Here is a 27,488-nt window from a genome sequence, read left to right as displayed (position 1 = left end):
GACACTCGTTCCGTAGGACAGGATAGGATTGGTAGGATAGCAGGTATTAGAGAGAGTATTGGGTTGTAGTGAGAAGAAAAAAAATAGGGTAACGCATGCGAGTATCTCCGACTCTATCCTGTTCGAGAGTGAGTTAACCTGGAAAAATTACAAATACCAACCCTCATCACCAGAACTCCGACAATCCCAGCTGAACAGGATTTATGAACTAATTACCCTTAATACAGATGGTTTCTTTACAAAACCGCGAAGAGGGAAAAGGCCTCAGCCGTGAAGACAAGATGTTTCGCTACTTCTGGCCAGCTCTTTTCGCAGAATATTTCTTCCAGAGCAACTTTCTGAGGTTCGAAAACCGAGCATTCGATGATGTGATCCGAAATCGTGTCCTCTTCGCCACACTCGCATGTTCCATCCGTGACGAGATTCAGCGACCTTAGTTTTACCTAGAAAGTCCCATGACTTGAAAGAAATTGCGTTGAAAAGTGGTTTCTTGTGTTCCTCTATGAGCTATCGCTATCACTGCTTTCCATATCATCCAATTTCTATTATTCCCTATTTATTAAAAACATTAACATAATTTAGAATCAGATATATATATAGAATAGGATCTACATATATAAGATAATATATAAACATCTGTTTTTTCATTCCGCCAATCGTTACTAACAACCAATGGCTCCAAAATCTTGTTTAAAATATTCATCCTTCAAAATTTTTCTCTCATATTTTTTTCATTTTGTAACAGATATATTTGAATATTTTATTCCTTTCTTCGTCTTCTTTATTTTCATTGTATATAATTACAAGTAAATATACAAATAATTAATTAATAATATAATAATCGTTGATATTTTTAAATAATTTAAAAAGAAATAAGTATATGTAATTTTTCGTTTTACCTAAATGTTATATATAACTTTTTTTTAATTATACTATTTACTTTAAAAATATAAGTTATTAGTATTTGACAGCTACAAGGATAATCTATTAACACTGAATAATCATTATAATAGATAGATAAAATATTAACTTAGATCTAAAGAAAGTACTATAAAAAAACTCATGAGAATTAGCTTAATGATTTTCACCAATCATATAATCATATTATCGATGGACATGTTTTCAAATTATGTTAGATTACATTTCAATGAGTTTCGTATCTAGACCTCGCTATACTACAATCATGTTTATAAGTAAAAGAAATCGATTTTCTAATAAACTATGCATGTTAATAAGCATTCGAAACATTGAAAATTTTTGACAATTAAATTAATAGAAATCTATGTAGTATGTAAACGCAAAATAATCGTAATGATATGAAAATGTGAATAATTAAATGTAACTGTGAATAATAGATTTCAAAGCCGCCTACAAGAAAAATCTAACAGAATACTATTTTATTCGTATATTTTCCATTTATTTTTATATATACATATATTCTACACCTTTTTTTCTAATTAAAATATTTATTATTACAAGTATTGGTCACAATTACAAGTACAATAATCATGGAAACTAATAAGTAGATGTAATTCTATACTGTTAATGATTTCCTATTTTTGAGCATGATAGGGGGATACTGTAAATGCAGTATTCTAATCAACATGAGGAATGATACGTGGATCAGTCATGGGATTTAGTAAATTTAACAAACATCTTGATAAATGGAATGTACAATGTAACAATGAAAGTTTGGAAATCAACAAGTATCTGTAATTGTCAACCAACGAGTATCAGGAATTGCCGGTTAAGATTAACAAAGTTCTGTAGAACTGGAACGAAGTTAACTCCGTGTAGAAAACATATAAGTGGAAAGAAGAAAGTGGACGTCGAACAGGAAAATAATAATTCATGGATGTTTTCAAAAAACTGGTTGTTATCCATTGTGGGTAAGCTATAGCATGATAAACAAGTTATCATGGAACACAATATTTGTATGATAATGATGGTTATGGTGGAGACTACATAATCAATTGTACAGCCTAGTGAGAAGATCGATACATAGAAACAAGCCTAGTTTAGGTAAAAGAGTTTTAGATGATTAGAACTTCAGTGTGATGTTCTGCTCTATTAAACAATCGAGGGAGAATTTAGACATCGACTTATTAGTAGAAGAAGCTCTCTCAACTATTTGAAATACACAATTTAGACTACATTAGAAATTATAGAAAATATAGTCCTTTAATATCTTTTTAAATTGGTCGAGCCTTTAGCGTTGTTTTGTATCGGCTGGTATTATATATTTTAACTCCTTCATAAAACATACTCTATCACGCACTCCTATTTCAGCGAAATTGTATTACAATGTTTCTGGTATGTCGTATGTGTTTTCCGTTTCCTTTTCCCACTATTTCTATTCTTTTTCTTAATTGTTCAGTTAACAAATTTCTCAAGATCATGAAAATACATAGACACATGTTGTAATATACTCTCATTCCCCGATTTTGCATTACTTGTAATTTATTCGGCTGTATCTCTCATATCCATTAACAACATTGCACGTACTATGATCTGTGCTATAATCGCTTTATACGTGACACATCTAGTATATGCCGATGTATAATTTCCTATTCCATTCAAAAAACTAGCTTTCTTACCTATCTTTTTTAACATACAATCGCAATGACCTTTAAACCTAAGCTTACCATCTATTCCTAAGTATTTCATTATCTCTACACGTTGTATCTAGGTTCCATCAAAGCATTTCAATACAATATTTCCATCCAGCTCTTTTCTAACACTCCTATCATATATTCCGTCTTTTCTGCATTCATTCTCAATTTATATATATTCTTCCATTCTTCTACTGTTTTAACACTATCCCGTCCGTACGTCTAAACTAGATTTTTTCGTGTCGCGCCGGTGGAACTGATTTACAAAATTTTGCTTATCACCGGCGGTTTTTCGAGGTTCTTGTTTACTAATCTTATCGTCAGTTTCCATGTTTCAATCCTGTCTCGCGATTTTCTCGAAATTGTGAGGGTATACATATGTAAATAAGTACAAGATTTTTTTGTATTACATGTTAATCTATTTATTTATATTTTGTTAAAAACTTAGTATTTATTTTTCAAATGAAGCGAAGCAAAGCAATTTCCGAGGTGAAGCGCAACTCCACAAGATTTACAGATTAAATTAGTTCACTTAATTTTTTTGTTTTTATAACACACATGACTCCTTCTGCGTTTTCGGTTGGTGGTTACTGAAATACATATCAGCGTTCCATTACGAGGACAGAAAGTCTGTTGATTGATTCACGACTGGAAGCATGCCATGAACTCGGGACCTCCAAGTTCTCTTCACCAACAGGTGAATGATCTTTTATCCAAGATTCGCATATTTTCAATAAAAAATCATGACATTGGAGTTTCTTGGAATCTGTATAATGTTGTTGCAGTACGAACGCGTTGTGTAAAGCGCAATTGATAAGGTATAATGCCACTTTTTTTGATCATTTTAAAGTTTTCCGGTATATAGGATAATAGCTCAAAAATTGATCAGCTCGATCTACACCCTTCATATATTTATTATAATCCAAAATAGATGCCGAGTTTTTAATCGTACTATTGCTTTTTCTGCATTTTTTTGCAGTGTTAACTAAACCACCATTGTGTATGGTAGAAATTGTTCTTATTATTTTCGTCTTCGTTGCTTTCCATACTTGCGCCAGTACTGCTTCTCTTCGTTGATGTTTGGTTTCAAATACATTTTGTTTGCAGTTTTTCAACTTTGCCGGTAATCCTCTATTTTTACACAGCGTTCCGCAAACGCGAATTTTTTTCGTAAGCAAATCATCCGCACGTTCCACACTGTTATAGTAGTTGTTCATATACGAATGATGCCATTTTCCAGTAACATTTTTCTATAGTTTTATCACTGTATCCTTTAAAGGTTTTTTAACGCCAGAGTATATTATGTAACGCGAAATATATCCCGTAACGGAATCACACAGCATCCGGACAAGTATACCGTACTTTATAATTTTTGAGGGGTTATAAATTTTAAAACTCAATCGCCCACGGCACGATATCATTCCTTCATCTATTGTAATATTTTGACAAAGATTGAAGTTTTCTTGAAATTTTTTTGTAAAATAATTTTTTGTAAAATAAACCTTGTACTTTGAACAGTCGGTCGGCATTGACAGGTATTTTACTATTATCCGAGAAATGTAAAAACGATAATATTTGCCAAAATCTATTGCGGGACATCGTTTTACCAAATATTGGTGTTTCCAAAAATGGATTTGTCGCCCAATAATCTTCAATCCTTGGTTTTTTAACGATTCCCATGAGAATAATCAGTACAAACCATTTTTTTAGTTCGATTGCCGTAACATTGAAAAATTTTGCACTTTTTTATCGGGATTCCTCTTGGTGGAATTTTGATCTAAGTACCTGTTCATTTCGGTACTAATAAATTCAAACAAGTCGTTCCTTATAAATAGTTCTACGACATCCTCGATATTGTTTGTATCTCTGAGATTAGATACGTTAGGAACAGATCCTCTGAAAGCCTTATTGTTTCTTGGTAAATCAAAATCTGACCACTGTGAACTGTCATCTTCGTCTGATTCCTCTGTATCACTTGGTAACGTTAAGTGTTCGCCGAATTCTCTGTCTATATATTTCAGATTCATCCGAAAAGATTGCCTCATTTTCCTTTTCTGAAGATGTAATGTCTTTTAGTTCCTCACTATCTTGAAATTCGGATGGAACATCAGACAAGATGTCTACACACTCATCACGTATAATTGTATCTTCTCTTTCGTTTGCCATTGTCGAAGTATACAGGTTTTTATGAAAACACAAAGTTGCTACGTCTGGAATTTACTGTTAATTCCAGAACACGCAATATTCTTTCGTCCTCCAATTTTGAATTTAAATTGAATTCTCCACAATGCAGCCATTGGTGCTTGAGCAATAACTTCCGAATGGCACCAAGGTGGAGCCACCGGACGTCATAGTGTTAAATGTCTTATTCATTTCTGTCTCTAACTGTATACTACTTTTTCCAATAACATAAATTAATGTATTATCCGTAAACATTTTTATACTACATCATTCAGAGAATATTTCTATTATATAAATTATATATACAAGGAATGACAAGATTTCTGATACAAATCCTTGCGACACTCCATATTCAATGTTAATTAATTCAGACCATTTATCGTTGAAACGAATCTGCTGCGTTTTATTATTTAAATGATTCTAAAACAATACCTCTAAAGTTATATTGATATAAATTTTCTATTAATCTCTTTCTATCTACTGTTTCAAACATTCACTTAAGATTCAAGTTCCCTATATTAATCCCTGTACTTTCAGTAATATACATTATTCTTCACGTCGTGCTCTTCGACTTATCAGTATTTACAGATATTACTATATTACTAATATTTTTTACATAATATATTTGGAATTCCTTCTGTCTAGTCAGTCTTCTGAAATGATATCTGACTAAAAAAAATAAGAATTCCGATGATGAAAAGAAAACTCTCTTCTGCGGAAATGCAATATATTCTAATAAATGAAAAGTAAAGAAATATTGGTACACTAGGATGTAATCGTTATTCGAATGGTAGACGCTGACTACCTTTTTAGGACTTCTTTTCTTTTGTCCGATCTTTGTCTTAGCGTGAAACGTACGATCGCTAATTCGGCTATTTACATTATTGGGCTGCTGCCTTACATTTCCCTTGCATACGTTACTCCTCGCATCACACTCTCTATTTCATATTTATATAAATATTTCATATTTACCAGTTCAACTCAGCGATTCATTTGCTCAATTGTAAACTTTATGAAAATTGTGGCAACTCGGATGAAAAATTTTCTACAATGTATGCAATTAATATATAATAATAAATTAAATATTATTAATAAATTAAAGCTGGAATTTTATTTCCTTTCTACACTGCCTACATATCTGTATCCCAAACCGCGAGACATCCATTTCTCATTGTTAAATTTTTCCTTATCAGCTATTAATTCGTATCACATTAAACGTAATCAACAGCAGCAGCATTGCTCGATGAGTCAGTAAGAGAATTCTTTAAATTTTCGTCATCGCTCCGATTTTGTAGGATTTGGTAAAAAGACTATTACAGGCTGCCTAATTGGTTTTGCAGGATGCTAGACTGGCTAATAGAATGTTAAATGACTGGAATTCGACTGTGATATTGTCTTCGATAAAAAAAGTTAGGGAAGAAATGGACTTGATGGAAGAAGAAGCAATGACTTCGATAATGGGAGACTCTAGTGGTTTTAGTAATTTCAAGTGCCCATTGGAATATGATGCTTCATTCAATAGAACTCTAGGTGGGAATGGATAAGTGATGTCAAGAATCCGGTACGGAATGCTATAGATCTGTCCCAAATAATATGAGTAGGGTAAGTTACTGACCATTTTGCAAGTAGGCAAGATTTTGCTATCGGCAGAACTTTGAGACAGACATAAATAATTAGGAACACTGTTCCACTAAAGGGAGGATAGTCCCAGGACAACCAGGGAGGTCAACATACGAGTACTGAGGCGGCTACAAAATATCAACTATATGGGCGGATTCAAACTGTTTTGGAGACGTTAAAGTTATATTCCACCCAGGTAGTGGATACGATGGGTTTGTTGAGTACTACTTAGTGTCTATGACCTCCAAAAGGCTGAAAACGTATTTTACGTCCAGCCTATTCGAATAAGAACAAATTGTAATGTGAATATAGCATTAGTAACAATAGGTACAACGTTTTGAAATATTGTCAGTACATAGCGTAGTATTTGGTAGATGAAATCAAGAATACCAGCTGTTGACTTAAAAGACAAGATAGCGGTAGAAGCTTCCTGTTTAGATCTAATTTCTATATTGAAGGAGAGTGATAAAGCATGTTTAAAGATTGATGGTGTTTGGCATGGATTGGATCAAATATTACATTTGCTCCCTAGGATCTTTGGAGATGTTAAATTGGGAACCGTTGGTTTAACATTACCATAATGGTACCTGTTAATACGAGGCTATGCTTCTAAATTGACAGCATATGAAAGGAAAACGTCTAACTTACTGCAATCTATTTGCAATGAGCAATATTATCACAATGCAATAGATCGGTGGAGGTTTGAAAGTTAACAAAAGAACTGATTAGTTTAGACTGAAAAGTTTAGGGTGCTCTGTGAATATTACAACCAAACACGGAAAATTTACTATGGAGTGTGATCTAATGTGGGACGAGCACATCAAATTGTTTGAAAGTAGGATCTAATGTAGAAAAATATGATGGCTACTACAGGTTAGCTAGAAAGTTCGATAACATTTATAGCTTGGGAACAATAGCAAAAAAGAGAAGCACATCATACACGAATGTGTGGAATTTATTGATATCAGAGTTTGATGACACCAATAGTACTTTCTGTCTTACTCAGAGCACTGATAAGTGAAAAGAAGCCTTTGTTAAAAAGAGGTTCCAGGTCAAATAGACAGGGGTTCACTTTTTTTTACTCAGCAGAGTCAACGAAACTTTGTAGTTGCTGACCAGCCATTATGGTCAGTCTATTAAAGGTAAGTGTCAGATAGTTATATCAGGTGAGATATTAGTAGCGATAAACAACCATGGCAGTACAGGTGTTTTGGATGATGGGGACCACTCTGTTTGAATACAATAATTTGTATGAGAATTTGATGAAATTGAATAGATTACGACAAGAAAATAAAAGCACAGAGTTTCTTTACATGTCGACCTAAGAAGAAGCCCAAGAAAAAAATGTGTAGATAAAGGAAAAATTAACTTATTAAAAGGCAGTGATCAGAAAGAATTCAATGAGCAGAGCCATTGCTTTGTTCAGTTTGTGGACGTAAAGACTAGAATAGCAGATTACATCCTATTGAGCAATTTGATTGCAAAAGCAATTCTCAAACTGCATCGTCGTGGAAATTAAGACGACACGCGATCAGAAGAAATAATTGAAGAAATAATTTCAGATCAAGAATCTTTCATCGATCCTGAAACTGATAATTCTGATGACTCGAAATTATTCGCGCCAATACGAAAGAAAATACGCGTACTTTCATTTTCGGATGAGTCTGAAGACGATATTCCTATGGATGGAACTACGCGGTCAACGGATCAGCAGAACTATACTGCCAAAAGGGGTAGAAAATGGTCACCTGACGGACAAACAATTCCAGCGGGAGAATTTTCTTCAGATTTTGGTCCGACTCGCTACATCACAGATTTGCCAGTCCCATTATCATATGACGTATGCTGCACATTTTTTATTGAGGACATTATTCAGTCCATCGTTTTTCAAACGAATTTATACGCAGTACAGCAAGGCAAAAGATTCAAGCCAACTGATGACCAAGAAATTTGCGCATTTATTGGTATAAATTTTCTAATGGGAATCAATAAACTCCTGAGTTACAGAGATGCCTAGAGCTCTAAACCATATTTACGGAATGAATACAAATGTCAAATAATGAATGTAAATCGTTTTATGTGGCTTCTCAGCCATATTCATCTAAATGATAATAGCTTAACTCCAGCAAGAGAAAGTGCCAACTATGATATTTGTATGTTAGTACAGCATGTACTAACTGTACAAAATTCGTTCATTTTTAGACAAGATACAAGAAAATTTCAAAAAAAAATTATAGTCCTGGACTCAGTTTAGCGATCGATGAATCTATGATAAAATTTAAACTTCATAGTTCGATCAAACAATATCTTCCGAAAAAACCAATCAAAAGAGGATACAAATTATGGCTTCTGGCAGATAAATCGGGTTATTGCTACAGATTTGATGTATATACTGGAAAAGTTGGCAATCAAATAACAAAAAATCTTGGTGAGAAAGTTGTGAATATTATTACTTCGGATTTAGTTGGAAAAGAACATAAAATTTATTTTGATAATTATTTTAAAAGTGTAAATTTATTAGAAAACTTAAAATCTAAACAAATCAATGCTTGTGGCGTTGTTAATAAAATGAGAAAGTATTTGCCATCCTTCAGTATAAATATGAAAAATCGAGGAGAATATGAATCATTTGTAAATGATACGGGAATAATAGCAACACGGTGGATAGGCAATAAGCCCGTCCTCTTTCTTTATATTTTCATAGTCCAAATCAACTTTCCATAGTATATAGAAGAAATCGTATGGGGATTAGAAAATCGATCACTTGTCCTTCTTTGATCGCGGATTATAATGATAATATAAATGCAGTAGATAAATTTGATCAATTAATGTCTAATTACAGTCTTGATCGTTGGAGTAGGAAATGGTGGCACCGCATATTCTTTTATTTCCTTGAGGCGTGTGTTGTTAATGCATATATTTTATATAAACAATTGAGTAAAACAATCACATTAAAAGTATTTAAAGGACGAAGGATTTATTAGTCAAACATTTATAGATAATAGCGCACTAACTAAGTGTATCAATAACTTAAATTATCAGTCCAAATACGGAAACACAAACCTAATGTTTCATTAGAAATAAGAAAGTGCGATTCAAAACATTTACCAGACCGTTCGTCTCGTAAACGATGTACACTTCGTAGTACAAAAAAAAAGGAGGTTCGAACAATCTGGTCTTGTACTGTGTGCAAAGTGCCCCTGTGCGTGGGAAAAGATGTGTTTAACAAGTACCATACATAAACTCCTTGAGGCACGGTGGGACTATTTGAGCCACATCCAATAACAACAAATTTAATTAACTATTACTATTTTGTTACGTTTTTACATGATGTTATACCTATATTAATAAAAATATACCAATTTTGTTTCATCTAAAACTCGATAAAATTCCTGTGCAACATCGATCTATTTTTTATCTGAAATCCTGTGCCTCAAAGAGATATTCCAGCATTCTCACAGAACACATTGTAAAATACTGCAAGCTATGCGCTCGTTTAAGACAAGCAGGACTGAAATTACAACTGGAAGAATCCAACTTTTTACGAAAAGTAGTAACTTACCTAGGGCATATCATTAGCTCCGCCGGAGTGAAGCCGGATCCAGGAAAATAAAAGCGGTACGATATTTTCCTGTACCCAGAACACCAAAGAACATAAAACAATTTTTAGGATTAGCAGGCTACTGCTGACAGTTCATACCAAATTTCTCTGCCATGAGTAAACCACTAACAAATTTATTAAAAAAGGACGTAGCTTACGTATGAGATAATCAGAAAAAAGCATTCAAAACATTGGTAAATTTATTATGTCAGGAACCTCTATTTCAATACCCAGATTTTACGAAATCTTTCATCGTTACAAATGACGTTTCAAATTATGCGATCTAAGAAATCTTAAGCCAAGGTGAAATACGAACGTTGAAATAGTCAAATGAAAAAACTTGTTCGATTAAAAACGAGACAGCCCATGATTATTACAGACACGCCCGGGAAGGCGTTTGACAAAATCTCTTTAGACATCGTCGGTCCGATGCCCACTACGAGGACAAAAAATAATTATATATTAACTATTCAAGATCTGCTTAGCAAATATTTTCTCGCGATTTCTCTCCAACAAGCTTCTTCAGAGGAAGTCGCATTCATAAAAAATGTAATATGCCGTTTTGGATCATCAAAAAGAATCTTGACTGACCAGGACAATGATTTTATTAGAACTAATGAAAGCAGTAGCGAAGAAGTTTCAAATAAATCACCATCACACTAACGCGTATCACCAGCAAACAAATGACTTCATCAAACGTTCTCACCACGTACTCATCGAGATCCTCAAGCACTTTATTACCAAAAATAACGATTGGGTTAATTGGGTCGACATAGCAATGTTCTCCTATAATACGAGCGTACACGAGGGAACGTAGAACAATTATATTTGGTCAACTAACTAGAACACCCAACGAGTTCACCTACAATGACTTACAGAATGAAACATACGCGAATTATTTGGGCGTATTAAACGAACAGCTCAACAAATCTCAAGAGGCAGCAAGACATAATTTAATCTGTTCAAAATATAAAGCAAAAACGTACTATAACAAAAGGTAAAGAGTCGTTAATTTTAAAGTAGATGATCAACTATATCTTTTAAAAAGAACGCAAAAGGGAAAATTCGATAATAAATATATAGGACCATTTGACGTCATAAAGATCAAGGAGAAAAATAATATAAAAATATGTACTCACAAAGGTAATTGTGTAGTACACACCACCGATGAAAACTCAATAAGCTAGTTTAATTTCCAAGCTCGATAAGTCGACATTATGGAAATCTGCATCACCGACTCGCGGTTTCAATAGCGCAGCATGGAGCAACAGTCGCTCTCCTTTCCATGATGACGATTGATAAGGCGGATTCCCACCAATTCGATAGTCGATAAGAACTAGCATATCAGCAGCGCAAACTGGACTGTATTACATCCCGCTCCTTTCTCATACGTAACAATTAAAACCTGTAAATAAAGAACCTTCTTTTATATTACTATGTAAAGGAGAAAGGGGGACACCTTACGCTTATGCACTATATAAATTTTTTTAATATTTTCATTTTTTTTTAGTCAAAACGTACATATATATATATATATATATATAACTAACATTATTATATGACACATTCGAGCCCGACATAAAGGGAGTATCTTGTAATACAAATTAACGCAATTATAAAAAACACAATAACAAATAAGACATAACATGTAAGCGGCACAGAGACGAAAGATACCTGAAAAGGTCATAAAAAGCGATGCCGAACGCCGGGAAAAGGAAAAGGGATACAGGAGCCCAAGGAAGTCGAGGAAGCGAGATCACCGCTCAACGTACATATTCTCCGGGTGGAGATATCCCCAATTTCGTCCCCACAAAAGCGATATCAAATTCCAGGAAAGTGAAAGGGACGCAGAAAACTAAGAAAGTAAGGAAAAGAAACTATCACTAGACGTACATGCTCTCCGCATTGGAAATCTCCAAATTTCCATCTCCACCACAGGACCACGATAGCGGCAGATTCAACCCTACTACGCGCGACGGCTTTATCCTCACGGCGGCACTACTTCGAATCGCCTACCGCAGATCAACGAAGGATAAAAACAGCTGCATCGCACGATTCCACGGTTATTTGACAATATTCTTCACCGTGGACATTTCTCTCCTTTCGGTTATTCGAAATCAATTTTCGACGACTAAGTCTCACTTTTTATACATAGAAAATTCTTTTCACACTGTACTTTAAAATTAATAAATTAGTTTGTTAAATTTAAAATCAGTGTCGTTCAATTAACCCCGGCTGTGCAGACAACCTCGCGTAAATCCTAAGTCTTAAATTCTCTCGCAATCTTCTTGTTACACAGTCGACAAGTTCGAAGCTCAAGCTTCCTTCTATTCAAGTGAAAACCTTTTCACCTTAGTTATTCTTTTACTATCGGTGCGTACGAATCGCACGAGTAAAAAGTAATAACATCCTCACCCCAATAACTATAGGTGCATACGAATTGCACGAATTATCGTAACCTCATCCTACACCCGACAACTATAGGTGCGTACGAACCGCACGAGTTGCAGTAACCGCATCCAACCCCGATAACTATAGTTCTTTCTAAACCTCGACCGACGAAACATACTCACATGTCGATAGGAAAATGATAGAAATTAAGGGTAGAATAATCATGCATAATGGCAATATTGCTTTTTTCACAACAACCACCGGAACATCGATCGACATAGGCGCAAAGGAACTCACCGACAATAACAAACTACTTATCATTACTGACACAACGTTCGGAAGAGTGAAAATTACTAAAATGGGTAGAAGATATCTAATAGCATTACCCGTCAAGGAGAGAATATCGCTTTCAACGCAATTAGAAAACTTAGATGAAGTCCTTCATTCTTTTCTCGACGCGGCGATCGAATTACAGTTAAAAACCATCGCGATCACTAAAGGACCAATGGGCGATATACCCTGGGCCAACGTAAAACGAAAAATTTACTCAATCTTCTTAGGAAGCGAGACGAAAATTATTGTACTAAAACACGAAATTGTAATACTTAAGGAGATTGAACGAATAGGCATTATATACGATAATCACTCGACACCGTTAGGCGGACACAAGGGTGTTTCTAAAATTTACCTAAAGATTAGACAAAAGTATTATTGGCAGAACCTGAAGCGAGATATACAAAATTTTATACAACAATGTAAAAGCTGTCAGACGAAGAAACTCGTCAGACTAAAGACTCATCAGCCTATGACTATCACCGATACGCCCGGGAAGGCGTTCGATAAAATATCAATGGATATCGTAGGTCCACGTTATCGTTACGATTATCGACTACGAAATCCAAGAAAAATTATATACTAACAATTCAAGACCTTCTTACTAAATATTCATTGGCAATTCCTCTTTGACAAGCTTCTTCGGAAGAAATAGCAGATGCGTTTATAAAGAACGTAATATGCCGATTTGGCTCTCCAAAAGGCATCATAACTGATCAAGGCTCTAATTTTCTGTCGGAACTAATGAAAGTAGTAGCTAAAAAGTTTCATATCCACCAGTACCAGACGAGCGCGTATCATACCCAGTCGAACGGCTCGATCAAACGATCGAGTATCTTGTTCTTATTGAATTCTTAAAGCATTTTATTACCGATAATAACGAATGGGACGAATGGATCGAAATAGCAATGTTTCCGTATAACATGAGTGTACACGATGGAACGCTATATACACCACACGAGTTAGTATTTGGTCAATTAGCATGAACACCTAATGAATCTATATATAATGACTTACAAAACAAAACTTACGTACACTATTTAGGAACTTTGAACGAACAAATAAATAAATTGCAGGAAGCTGCAAAACAAAACCTTATTAATGCTAAAAACAGATCGAAAAAGTATTATGACAGAAAGCAGAGAGTCGTAAATTTCAGGGTAGGAAACAAAGTATATCTCCAGAAAGGATCACGAAAGGGTAAATTCGACGACAAATACATAGGACCGTTTGAGATAGTCGAAATTCTAAGCAAGCATAATATAAAGATACGTACCAACATTGATGACCGTGTGGTACACGCCAATAGACATAAAGTCGATAAGTCAAGATAATGATTGACATTATGGAAAGCTATGATACCAATAACGGGTTCTTTTTCAGCGCAGCATGGCGCAACGATGCTCTTCCTTCCATGATGACGATTGATGAAGGTGGCCCCCCACCATAGGTTAAAGAAAATAGAATATAGGAAGCTGCGAATATAACAACGGCATCAGTTGCTTCTTAGACACTCTACACGATAGAATAAGTCAAAATTTCGACGAATAATGTATCTAATAAACACTTATATACTTATACTTACCTTAGCGAGATCAACGCCAGCACTAGTACGATATGATTGCGCCACGCAATCTTTGAATATCACTTTGTACTCTCTCTTGGATATAGCGGACTGCGAGATCCCGAACTTACTACCAACTAACAACACTGTATACGTACAACTACTACAAACCGCCGACTATAACACAGTAAGGGTTCTACAATGTCGTGTAGAAATAGATCGCACGATATTCCACTGTGGCATGCACTCGCACACATCCATAGTTCACAACGGATGCCGAGAGTATTTGTTCACGCTGACACATCAGTTGTGTCAACAGTTACATTCTACAGGCACTTTCTTTCTCGGACCAAACGTATTTATCTTCGGAATAAAAGAGAATAGCACCGATACAAGGAGCATCACTTTGAGTGGCACCACGACACAGATGGCACGTGTAAGAGGTCACAATATTGTGACTTTTACGAAACATGGGATGACGTAGTGGTACAAGCATCCGTCAAGATCACATTACGGGACTACTACGCCACTGTAAAAATGAAAACCAACCAGGTGCACCTACAGTCAGGAACCGCCTGTGCATTGGACGAGGAAACCTGTCTCGACTCAGATGGAAGCGAGACGTACTGGTCAAATATACCCACCGATAGTTGTGGCTTTAACGAGTACGAGGTCCTTTACGAGGGGCCCGCAACAAAGCTAACACCCGCTGAGTCGCTGCAAGGACTCACATTGTATACGGTAACAACAAAAGATGTCACCTTCGCATTAACAAGAACGAGCGATATCATCCTGTGCGGATAAACATCGCCGGGAAGAACGTTCAAAGGTAAAATGAAAACCTCCGTAGAAAATTTGGACACCTTCGCATAAATTTAAAATTTATTTACGTAGAAAGACACCTTAAGACGCAACTAAACACTCTATACATCGACACCACTCGACAAAAATGCATGTTAGAACAACAAGTACTTAAAAACGCTCTTTCGCTGGCAACGCTAGCACCTGATGAAATGGCTTACGCCCTAATGAAACAACCGGGTTATATGGCTGTCATTGCAACAGAGGTAATCTATATCATAAAATGTGTTCCGGCAGAAGTCAGGATAAGATAAACCGAGGACTGTTATAAAGAACTATCAATAACATATCAAACTGAATCTTATTTTCTCTTGCCAAAAACGCGCATCATCCTGAAAGAAGCATCTCCAAAAGACTGTAACGAGTTGCTGCCCAATATGTACAATTTGCATGGAACATGGTACAAGGTGACGCCAAAATTAGTAGAATCAATACCCCTGCCAGTGATTCAACCGTTAACGAAGTCGAAATGGAGGTATATCGATCCAGAACACTTAGGAATGAGTGGAATCTATTCCAACGAAGACCTAAATAAATTAAGATCTCACATAATGGAACCGGCTGAAAAACCTGCTATTATCGATACGCTCGCCAGAGGAATCAACGGAAGGAATATACCCTTTGGAAAAATCTCACTATATAACCTAATGGACGAAGAATCTTTAAACAAAATCGCATCAAATACGGCGCAAAGACTATAGAACGTGTTCATTACGTTTGAGTCAGCAAGCGCCAGAGTTTCAGCTATCTCTATGGCCATACGATTGGTGAAATTCATCATCGATACACTCATCCACGGTTATGCCCTGCATGACATATACGGATGGAGTTTACATCTTTTAGGAGCACTATGGAGCTCGGTGACTCATCTTCTTCTACACCTAGGAAAACGAGAAAAGAAAGAAAAAACTCCGACAAGTACGGTACCAGAGGCTGCAAACACCGACGAAGAAAAAAGAGAGTACGATGCTGATGAAAGAAATAAAACATTTTACAAATTAAATACTTACCTAAGTAAGGAAAGAAGCTAAAATGCACGTGTAATTACGCACATTTTCTAATAAGGGAGGAAGTGTTACATCCCGCTCCCTTCTCATACGTAACAATTAAAACCTGTAAATAAAGAACCTTATTTTATATTACTATGTATAGGAGAAACGGGGACACCTTACGCTTATGCACTATACAAATTTTTTTAATATTTTTACATTTTTTTAGTCAAAACGTACATATATATATATAACTAACATTATTATATGACACATTCGAACCCGACATAAAGGGAGTATCTTGTAACACAAATTAACGCTATTATAAAAAACATAATAACAAATAAGACATAAACATGTAAGCGGTACAGAGACGAAAGATACCTGAAAAGGTCATAAAAAGCGATGCCGAACGCCGGGAAAAGGAAAAGGGATACAGGAGCCCAAGGAAGTCGAGGAAGCGAGATCACCGCTCAACGTATGTATCCTCCGTGTGGAGATATCCCCAATTTCGTCACCACAAAAGCGATATCAAATTCCAGGAAAGGGAAAGGGACGCAGAAAACTAAGAAAGTAAGGAAAAGAAACTATCACCCGACGTAATCTAAAACTATCGCGCTCTCCGCATTGGAAATCTCCAAATTTCCATCTCCACCACAGGACCACGATAGCGGCAGATTCAACCCTACTACGCGCGACGGCTTCATCCTCACGGCGGCACTACTTCGAATCGCCTACCGCAGATCAACGAAGGATAAAAACAGCTGCATCGCTCGATTCCACGGTTATTTGACAATATTCTTCACCGTGGACATTTCTCTCCTTTCGGTTATTCGAAATCAATTTTCGACGACTAAGTCTCACTTTTTATACATAGAAAATTCTTTTCACACTGTACTTTAAAATTAATAAATTAGTTTGTTAAATTTAAAATCAGTGTCGTTCAATTAACCCCGGCTGTGCAGGCAACCTCGCGTAAATCCTAAGTCTTAAATTCTCTCGCAATCTTCTTGTTACACAGTCGACAAGTTCGAAGCTCAAGCTTCCTACTATTCAAGTGAAAACCTCTTCAGCTTAGTTATTCTTTTACTATCGGTGCGTACGAATTGCACGAGTTATCGTAACCTCATCCTACACCCGACAACTATAGGTGCGTACGAATCGCACGAGTTGCCGTAACCGCATCCAACCCCGATAACTATAGGTGCATACGAATTGCACGAGTTATCGTAACCATCCTGTAAGATAATAACTTAGGTTATTACTCCTCATTTTCATTTCTCGTCTCTCTTGATGCCAAGAACACGACGTGGCGGTAGGAAGTATCACCTACGGCAGTTACTCGCGGCATATTTCGATCTTTCTCATTTTCACGGAGATTTAAGAGTAGCGTCATCCAGGAACGCGAGCAACCGCAAAGCATTACCTTACCGTCTCGTGCCAATCACCATAGAGAGCACCATCTACATCCCGAGAGATTTAGCGCCATTCGATCTTAGGGCAAAGAACGATCCGGAGGTTCCTGTCAACGTTGCCGAGCCAGGAGACCGCGAATAGGTGTCTATCCCGTGCCACGAACTGCGTGTAGCAAGTAACGGCCTAAAAGGACACAAATCTCACAAAGATTGGAGCTCCTCAAGGTAAGTTCAGAACAAAAAAAATTTTGAGGCCCGAACCGAGTGGGACGTAACACATTCCAGGTAATAATTCTTTATCTTAATCATTCCAAAGTTCTCTATATTAATCCCTGTACTTGCAGTAATATACATTATTCTTCACGTCGTGCTCTTCGACTTATCAGTATTTACAGATATTACTATATTACTAATATTTTTTACATAATATATTTGGAATTCCTTCTGTCAAGTCAGTCTTCTGAAATGATATCTGACTAAAAAAAATAAGAATTCCGATGATGAAAAGAAAACTCTCTTCTGCGGAAATGCAATATATTCTAATAAATGAAAAGTAAAGAAATATTGGTACACTAGGATGTAATCGATATTCGAATGGTAGACGCTGACTACCTTTTTAGGACTTCTTTTCTTTTGTCCGATCTTTGTCTTGGCGTGAAACGTACGATCGCTATTCGGCTATTTACATTATTGGGCTGCTGCCTTACATTTCCCTTGCATACGTTACTCCTCGCATCACACTCTCTATTTCATATTTATATAAATATTTCATATTTACCAGTTCAACTCAGCGATTCATTTGCTCAATTGTAAACTTTATGAAAATTGTGGCAACTCGGATGAAAAATTTTCTACAATGTATGCAATTAATATATAATAATAAATTAAATATAATTAATAAATTAAAGCTGGGATTTTATTTCCTTTCTACACTGCCTACATATCTATATCCCAAACTGCGAGATATCCATTTCTCATTGTTAAATTTTTCCTTATCAACTATTAATTCGTATCACATTAAACGTAATCTACAGCAGCAGCATTGCTCGATGAGTCAGTAAGAGAATTCTTTAAATTTTCGTCATCGCTCCGATTTTGTAGGATTTGGTAAAAAGACTATTACAGGCTGCCTAATTGGTTTTGCAGGATGCTAGACTGGCTAATAGAATGTTAAATGACTGGAATTCGACTGTGATATTGTCTTCGATAAAAAAAGTTAGGGAAGAAATGGACTTGATGGAAGAAGAAGCAATGACTTCGATAATGGGAGACTCTAGTGGTTTTAGTAATTTCAAGTGCCCATTGGAATATGATGCTTCATTCAATAGAACTCTAGGTGGGAATGGATAAGTGATGTCAAGAATCCGGTACGGAATGCTATAGATCTGTCCCAAATAATATGAGTAGGGTAAGTTACTGACCATTTTGCAAGTAGGCAAGATTTTGCTATCGGCAGAACTTTGAGACAGACATAAATAATTAGGAACACTGTTCCACTAAAGTCGAACAACCAAGGAGAACAACATACGAGTACTGAGGCGGCTACAAAATATCAACTATATGGGCGGATTCAAACTGTTTTGGAGACGTTAAAGTTATATTCCACCCAGGCAGTGGATACGATGGGTTTGTTGAGTACTACTTAGTGTCTATGATTTCAAAAAGGCTGAAAACTTATTTTACGTCCAGCCTATTCGAATAAGAACAAATTGTAATGTGAATATAGCATTAGTAACAATAGGTACAACGTTTTGAAATATTGTCAGTAGATAGCATAGTATTTGGTAGATGAAATCAAGAATACCAGCTTTTGACTTAAAAGACAAGATAGCGGTAGAAGCTTCCTGTTTAGATCTAATTTCTAAATTGAAGAAGAGCGATAAGATACTGCATGGCTATGACAAATGAAGGAGTTCGCATTAATAAGGAGATTGAAGTGAGTGATACCGTTTTGTCAGTTAAGCGATGGAGATGATGGTATCTGTGATGATCACCATAAAAGATTGGGCAAAGGCTATAATCAATAACCTAAAAGAAGTATTGAGCTTGCAAAAGAAGAAGATCAGAAATGGAGAAAATTCAGATGTCTACGTGTATGGAAGCTTTATACAATGAAATTGATTATTGTAGCTACGAACGTGTAAACATTACAGATAAAATTTTGTGGTTATCAACAAACCCTGTAAGTGATATTTTATCAAAAATGAGACTAACTATCAAAGTGGGCATATCAATTTGGGAATGACAAAACGACAATATCTTGGAAGTAATGAAGTGCAAGTAACTTAGCCATTTGTTAGTGTATCCTTACATATGCAGTATAAGATATTAATGTCTCAACTTGTTAAGCATGACGGGATATGGAAAGATTAGATGGCCATAGAAGAAGGGCCAAAATTCCATAGGAGGTAGGAGTGCAGAATTGTTTAAAAATAGTTGCAGCTATTGGAAAGTGTGTATGGCGTAAATAATTTAGATAAATAAAAGGTTTAATAGCTTATAAGAAAGAAACGTGTGAAATGTTATTTTTAAGCAAAATGTCAAACATAATTAATAGTATATGCAGGATTAATATTAGAGAGTACTTTACTTTAATATATAAAATTATAATATTGTTAGAAGTGTATCAGCCTAGTATTCTGATTCGGGAAACGTATATACAAAGCATTTCTGCAGATATGTTGTAACGTGAAAGGATGTTAATATTGAAGGTTAGCGTTTGATTGTGGAGATGAAAGACGCAAGCGAGTATGTGAAGCTTTGATAAACGATGGGCTGAAGAGAAAGAATGAAAAGGTTTCTTAAGTAGCGTAAGAAATAGTATAGATTTAGTGAATAAGAATAATGTTACACCGAAAAGAGAAAAGGAGGAGAGAGAGAGAGAGAAAGAGAGAGAGAGAGAGAGAGAGAGAGAGAGGATAATTCTCTTCAATATTCTAATCTTTTAAACCCTTTCGCTCCGACGCCTTCGAAGAAGGACCATTCATGTACGAAGAGCGTATATATACGCTCTGAAAAAATGGGCGCTCGGGTACGAAGAGCGTGCATATACGTTCATACCATATATACTTTGATTTTATACTTTACATGAGATACTTTTGTTAATTAATACTTTTGAGATGTTTTTATCCATTCCGCAATTTTTGTATAGATGAAAGCTTAACGTTTTATTTAAAGGCCGGTTACCATTTAAACAATTCATTCCTGCTAAACGATACAGATTCGACATAAAGTCTTCTGTATTATGCGACTGCTTGTTAGGCTACATTTAAAATTTTATTGTATATACAGGAAAAACTACACATTCCGACGGACAGTCCAATGAAAATTTAGGAAAATCAGGAAGTGTCGTTATGATACTCTTCAACAAGGCCATACCGTATTTGTCGATAATTGGGTATGCAAGCCCCGCTTTATTTGCAAAATTACAACATCATAAAACAAATGCTTGCGGAACGGTAAAAAAAACCGTAAAAATATGCCCATAATTTCCAATCATTTAAAAAGAGACGAGATATCATTCCGTTCGTGCAATAATTTATCAACATAATTGAAGTGGCAAAACAAACGAGATGTTTGGATGATAAAAACTTGCCAATTGGCTGACATTGTTGATACAACTAAGATAGATTATCGTACAGGATTGCCAATACAAAAACTGACCTGCGTCATTGATTATAATGCCAGTATGGGAGCCGTTGACAAAATTGATATGGTTTTAAAATCTGTTGAATGTAGTCGTAAAAGTTTAAAATAGTACAAAAAAAATTTTTTTCACGTGCTAAACATGGTTGTGTGGAATGCATATTGTTTATTCCAATCAGCAACTGCGACAAAATAACCGTTGCCAAATTTCATTTAACTCTTATACGACAATTATTGCAAACATACGGGAAACAAAAATCAGATATGAAATGTTCAGTTGCACGAAATAATAATAATCCTGAAAGAGTTACTGAAAGGCATTTTCCGTCTATATATTCGAACGAGGCGTCAAAAAAAATCCAGTTCGAAAATATGTCGTCTGCAGTAAACGAGGAAAAGACGTGAGCCGAGATACTATTGTTCACAATGTAATGTTGGATTATGTGTGGTTCTATGCTTTAAAATCTACCACATCATAGTTGATTATTAATATTATGTTCGACTTTAAATACTTTAGTAAATTCGTTGTATTAAAAAATATTACATGAACATTATAATAAAATATTAAAAAAAATAAATTTGGATTATATTTATTTTATATTTTAGAAAGTAAGATGATATTACTGAATATAATAAATGTCATTGTAAAATTTAGAGAAAGAGAAACGACTTTTGATTATTTCGTAGCATTCCATTCTTCAGTGTCAACTACTCAGTAATGCGGTCCGTTTACAGCGATCACATTGTGACGCAAGCGCTCCGTAGCGAAAGGTTTAATATTTAATATATAATCATCGTATATTGTGTGTGTACATATATGTATATATATGTGGGTGTTTGATATTATTACTTGTCCCTTGCTCTCTTTCGTGTCCAGTTACGCTCTTTGCCTGTCGAAACATGTTCACGCGACGTCTTTGAATATCAACTCTCTACCCGGTCTCTTTTTGCTTTCTTTCTTTTGTGAGACCGTCACTTTAGTCTCTCCGGCCATTAGTCACGCTTCGTCTCTCTAAACTCGCATAGCGCCTAATTTCTCGTGAATCTACTTTCATTAAAATTATAATTTTTAATTAATGAAAAGTGAGCTTCCTGTGTTATTTATTTCACGTGGATATTATCCACATATAGAATATGGTCCTTCAAGCCGATTATTGATGAATATCAGTAAAAAAAAATTGTGACAAACAACAGTAAACATTTTCATTCTCGCATGCAATACAGACAATCGATCGTGAGTGAGAATATGGTGAAACATAATCGAAAGACATTATGGCTATATCGATCATTTTTTTCGCAAAATTGTCGATCTTAAAGCAATGCGTTAGACATACATTTGTGCGTAGTACAACACAGTCTACGTTTTCAGAATCACACGTGTACCAAACGTTGCTAGATTTTCAACGATAAGCGTTATGATATAAAATCGTCCCGCAACAGTAGCATGCATCACAAGAAGAAAAACACGTCGGCGTTGCGAAAAAACGTGTTCGGCGGTCACGGCGGTCGGTTCAATTTTCATTGGCGTTTGATAAATCACCAAATTTTTATTCTCTTTTACTCAGTTATTCCTATATAATAGCTCTGTCTTGATATCATGTCGGAAGAAGACGTTAAAAGAGCAAAAGCAAAGCACAATACGATTAAAGGCGTTCTCACAAGAGCCGAAACATTTCTCGCTCGTTATTGCATTTAAATACCGTAATTCTCACGCAATTACATCAGCGTAAAACAAAAATAGACACAATGTGGAACAATTTTAATCACGCTCAAATACAAATCAATTTGGCAAGGTGCAATTTCGCAAGAAGCAAAGACAAATTTCGAAGAATTTCAATATCATTTCTCGATTCGATGAAATCATAGCGATATAAGAGAGATCACAAGGAGAATAACGTAACGTGGGTCAAAATCACACTGATAATGAATATCAAAATCAAAATGATGATCAAAATCGAAATTCACATAAAGAATATGTAAATAATAATATGTGATTGCTGAAAATTGAATTTCTAATGCTTTCAGGTCGTTACAAAAAATCGTATTTATTTCACGAAACACTTCATTCGCTTATACCCAAAGTAGAGCATATTCCGAGCATACAAAAATTTCATTATTTGAGATCTTCGCTTTATGGTGAAGCTGCTGAGGTCATACCAGTTGCTCGTGGTTTCCGTGGATAATTATGTCGAGGTTTCGAGATGCATCGACAAATATATAGATAATAAATAATTGATCGTTCAAAAATACATAAAAGCGATTTTCGATTTCCCCTCCATGTTTAAGAAAATTACGCATGATTGCGATTGTTGATGATATGTCGAAGCACAAACGCGCCTTGAGAGCCTTAGGCCGAGCGAAAATCGAATGGGATGATCACCTCGTCTATGTAATCACAAGTAAGCTCGACGTTGTCACAAATCGAGAATGGGAAAACAGCTTAAGGGAACCAGAAATCCCGACCTTGCAGGATTTAACAATTTTAAATTTATGAATCGCAGATGATATATGTTGAAAATTATTCAAAGAAAAGCGTCACAATCGTCTACTCCTTCAATCCTCAACAAACAATGGCAAACAAAGCCGACTTCGCTCAACGTCACAAATCAAACTAACAAATGCCCCATTTCTAAGGACGAGCATTTCGAGATCATGTGCGAAACTTTACTGAAGATGCCAGTTCTGCAAAAGCAGTCAAGGACAACAAACTGTACCTGAATTGTTTACGATCTATCTTACATTGCACGAAAGATTGTCAAGTCGGTAGTTGCAAAACCTACTGCAACAGATACAACATGCTTATATATTCTTCCATTAATTCCACAAGGCGATTTGTCAAAACTAATCGAAAGATTTGCATCATATTATATCGGCAGCCACACATGCACTTCATGATCATGATAGGTCATAGGTCTGGTTGTCCACAACAATCATTCAGGTGTTGGACGTTGTAAAGACATTTCCGTCGATATTTGTTGGACAGATTAAGGTCACTGAAGATCATCCAATTCTTCAAAAAACTTTTTTTGGTTGGGTATTGGACGGATTGACGGAGACGAGGAAACAGACTGGAGCTCGCACCAATTTTTATCACAATCTTATCACAAATCAACAGCTCAACACAATTTTCACGAAATTTGGGAAAGCGAGCAATGCCCACAGCGAGTTAATCGCACCACCGAGAAAAATCTTTGTGATTATTATTTTGTTCAAATTTATCACAGAGACGAGGACGGTCGTTTCGTAGTGCACCTTTTGTTCCAGATGGATACGACTGGACAGCTTGGCAATCTCAAGGGTACAGCATTGCGACGATTCAACGCATTGGATCGAAAGCTCGAAAAGATTGCGAAGGTAGGATTCAATTTTACGGAATTTCTTAGCGAGTATCAATGACTAAGTCACAGAAGTGAATCGAAGATCAAGATTTGTCGTCAGCGGAATATTATTTACCGCATCATCCAGTCAAAGAAACGTATTTCACAATAAAGTTACGTGTTGTGTTTGACGCATTTTGCAAGACATCGACAAGAGTTTCTCTCAACGACATACTCATGGTATGTCCAACTCTGCAGCAAAATCTCTTAGACCTAATTTTCCGATTTAGCGTATGGCAAGTTTGCTTTGATAACTCGCAAACAATATGAGCACACCTTATGGAGGACCGATCCAGACGAGAAGATCATAATATTCGACTTTAAAACAGTCACATACGGTACATACAAGCATTGCAAGAAATTGCGCATCTCGAAAGAACCAATTTTTCATTACAAGTGGTGATCATGTTGTCGGATTTTTACGTCGATGATTTGTTAACCGGCACAAACAATATAGACCAAGCAATCGTGATTCGCGATGAAGTGATAGCCATATTGATCAAGACTGAATTCAAAATCAGAAAATGGGCATAAAACTCGGCAGTATTTCAGAATTTTTTTAATTCGTTTTGAACGGAACCAGTCTTGACTCGACAAGAGCGAGCATTTTTTGACATTGGACTTATAGCTAAACTTATATAAATGAACATATACTCAATCATGATACCTTTCAATACTATGTGATACCGCCGATTCCCGTGAAAGATCAATACTCACAAACGTCATTCGAATCTTCGATCTTCTCGGGTTACTCCGGCTACTTATCATAAATGAAAAGATACTCATACAGAAGCTTAGATTGCTAAAGATCGATTGGGATGAAATAGTACCTTCGGAAGTCGGAACAAAACAGTGTAAATACTGGAATCTAATGCCACAATTGAATACATTGAAAATACTAAGAAAGATCATCACTTATTCGCAACCTTATTCATTGAGATATACGGTATTTGCGTCACAAGCATGCATTTGGGGATGCGTTTGGAGTCGTGGTTTATATCAAAGCGAAGAATGTCGATGGTTATCAAAAGGACATTCTGTGCAAAGTCGCTCCTGCAAAAAGTATTATATATTTCTCAAATTGAAACTTTGCACGGTGCAATTACTCGCACATCGAATTTCAGCATTCTCTCAGCATCAAGCTTGACGGAATTTACCATTTGTCCGATTCATGATCACGTTGGGGTGGATAAAAGACGACGCGAAACGTTATTCGTATCAAATCGTGTTGATCCAATATAGGGAAGAACTGATTCAGGAAGTATGAAAGCATGAAGGTAAAACCTGCCGATGCAATTTCTCGAGGAATCTCGCCGTCTCACTTAATTCAATCAAACCTCTTGTAAAATGATCCTCAATGTCTCAGTTCTGAGCCTATACACGACAATAAATCTATGCTTCGCAACAGTATGGTTCCTGGCTTGATTCCGTTCATCGACAAGACTGGAGTCATCAGAATTAGAGGCAGACTGTCACATTCCGCACTCCTGTGCACGACAAAGCATCCTATCGTGCTGCTATCTCCGAAACACAAATTCACGAAGATGTTGATCATAAACGAGCATAAAAGATTGCTTCATGCTGGTCCTCAATCTATGCCAGCTTCTTTGCGGTAACATTTTTGATCAATAACTCGAAAAATATGTTAAGACATTTCATGCGAAATTATATTAAATATTTTCGTATTGCGCCAATTGCAAAACAGATGATTATGGGTGATCTCCCGACTCCTAGAATATCCCTAGCGAAACCATTCGTCTATTGCGGAATAGACTATTGCAGTGTTCGTATCCTTGTCATGCAAGATAATCCATCCCAAATAAGTTTTCAATTTGTCGACGAAGTCGTATTTAAACACACTCAAAATATTCATCTCGCGAAAAGGAATTCTCTCCGACAAAAATACATATTTCATCGAAGCCGCAACCATTTCTAGCAGAGGATGAGAAATCCTCTACTAAATTGATTAGTTTCAGAATTGATCTCGTCAAATAAATGGCTTTATTCCATAATTATAATTTATAGAATATCCTCAGAAGATTATCCCATTATTATTTTACACGTGAGAACGTACTTATTGATCTCCGTATCAGTGCAGTAAAAGAATAATTCAATTTTTCATGCAATCGATCGTTGGCTATAAGGGCAGAAATTATCGTAATTCAAATCTAATAAAATCTTTTATATCTCGAATTTTAATAAAGTAAGACGTGATTCTTATGTATATAAATCTTACAATTCTATTCAGAATATCTCTATAACTTTCGAACCATTCCTAAGAGAATTTGGGTGTTCCCTATTGATTTGTTAGGATCACGTTGACAAATGATCGCTAATTCCTTAGTTATAACTCATAGAATATCTTCACAAAAATTTTGGGTTGTTCTACACATTTACACGCGTTTTTTGAGTCATATTTCAATGCAATCGATATTTCTACTTTTCGTGTACTTTATTTTAGCTATAAACATAAAAGTCCTTGTAATTCAAATCTAATTAATCTTGAAGACTTGGAATCTTATTAAACCAAAACTTCTTTTGTTTTCTAATGAGAATATTTCTAGAAATCTAGGACTACTTTTTATGGAATACGAGCAATCGTTATTAATTTATTTCAGAATCAATCCCATCTACGAAATGCTGCAATTTCAAATTCATAGGATATCCGTAGAAGACCGTTATATTCCTGTTATTCATGTGAAATCGTGTTGATTGAAACTGGTATTAATGCAACCAAACAATATTTGAACTATTCACGTGCGATATTTTGATCGTATTTATTTCGAGCCATAACTCCAAATAGCAGATAAATGCTGAAATAGATAAAAACCACGACGATATAAGAAATACTCTTAAAGATATATTTTCGACAGATTCGTACCGAACGGGACGTAACACA

At 35.7% G+C, this 27,488-nt stretch overlaps 1 long non-coding RNA gene across 1 annotated transcript; it reads right to left on the bottom strand.

Annotated features, from left to right (window-relative positions):
* Positions 1–26,454, bottom strand: LOC118450143 (uncharacterized). Its single transcript, XR_014983683.1, has 4 exons — positions 14,015–26,454; positions 11,154–11,419; positions 217–552; positions 1–138 (listed from the first exon to the last, which is right to left on the bottom strand). It is a non-coding gene; the product is annotated as an uncharacterized LOC118450143 (long non-coding RNA).
* Positions 26,455–27,488: the final 1,034 nt, after the last annotated feature.

Source organism: Vespa mandarinia, unplaced genomic scaffold, assembly GCF_050613455.1.
Source record: "Vespa mandarinia isolate Hongniang unplaced genomic scaffold, ASM5061345v1 scaffold_57, whole genome shotgun sequence".
NCBI lineage: Eukaryota > Metazoa > Arthropoda > Insecta > Hymenoptera > Vespidae > Vespa > Vespa mandarinia.
This window is presented reverse-complemented; position numbering and strand designations above follow the sequence as displayed.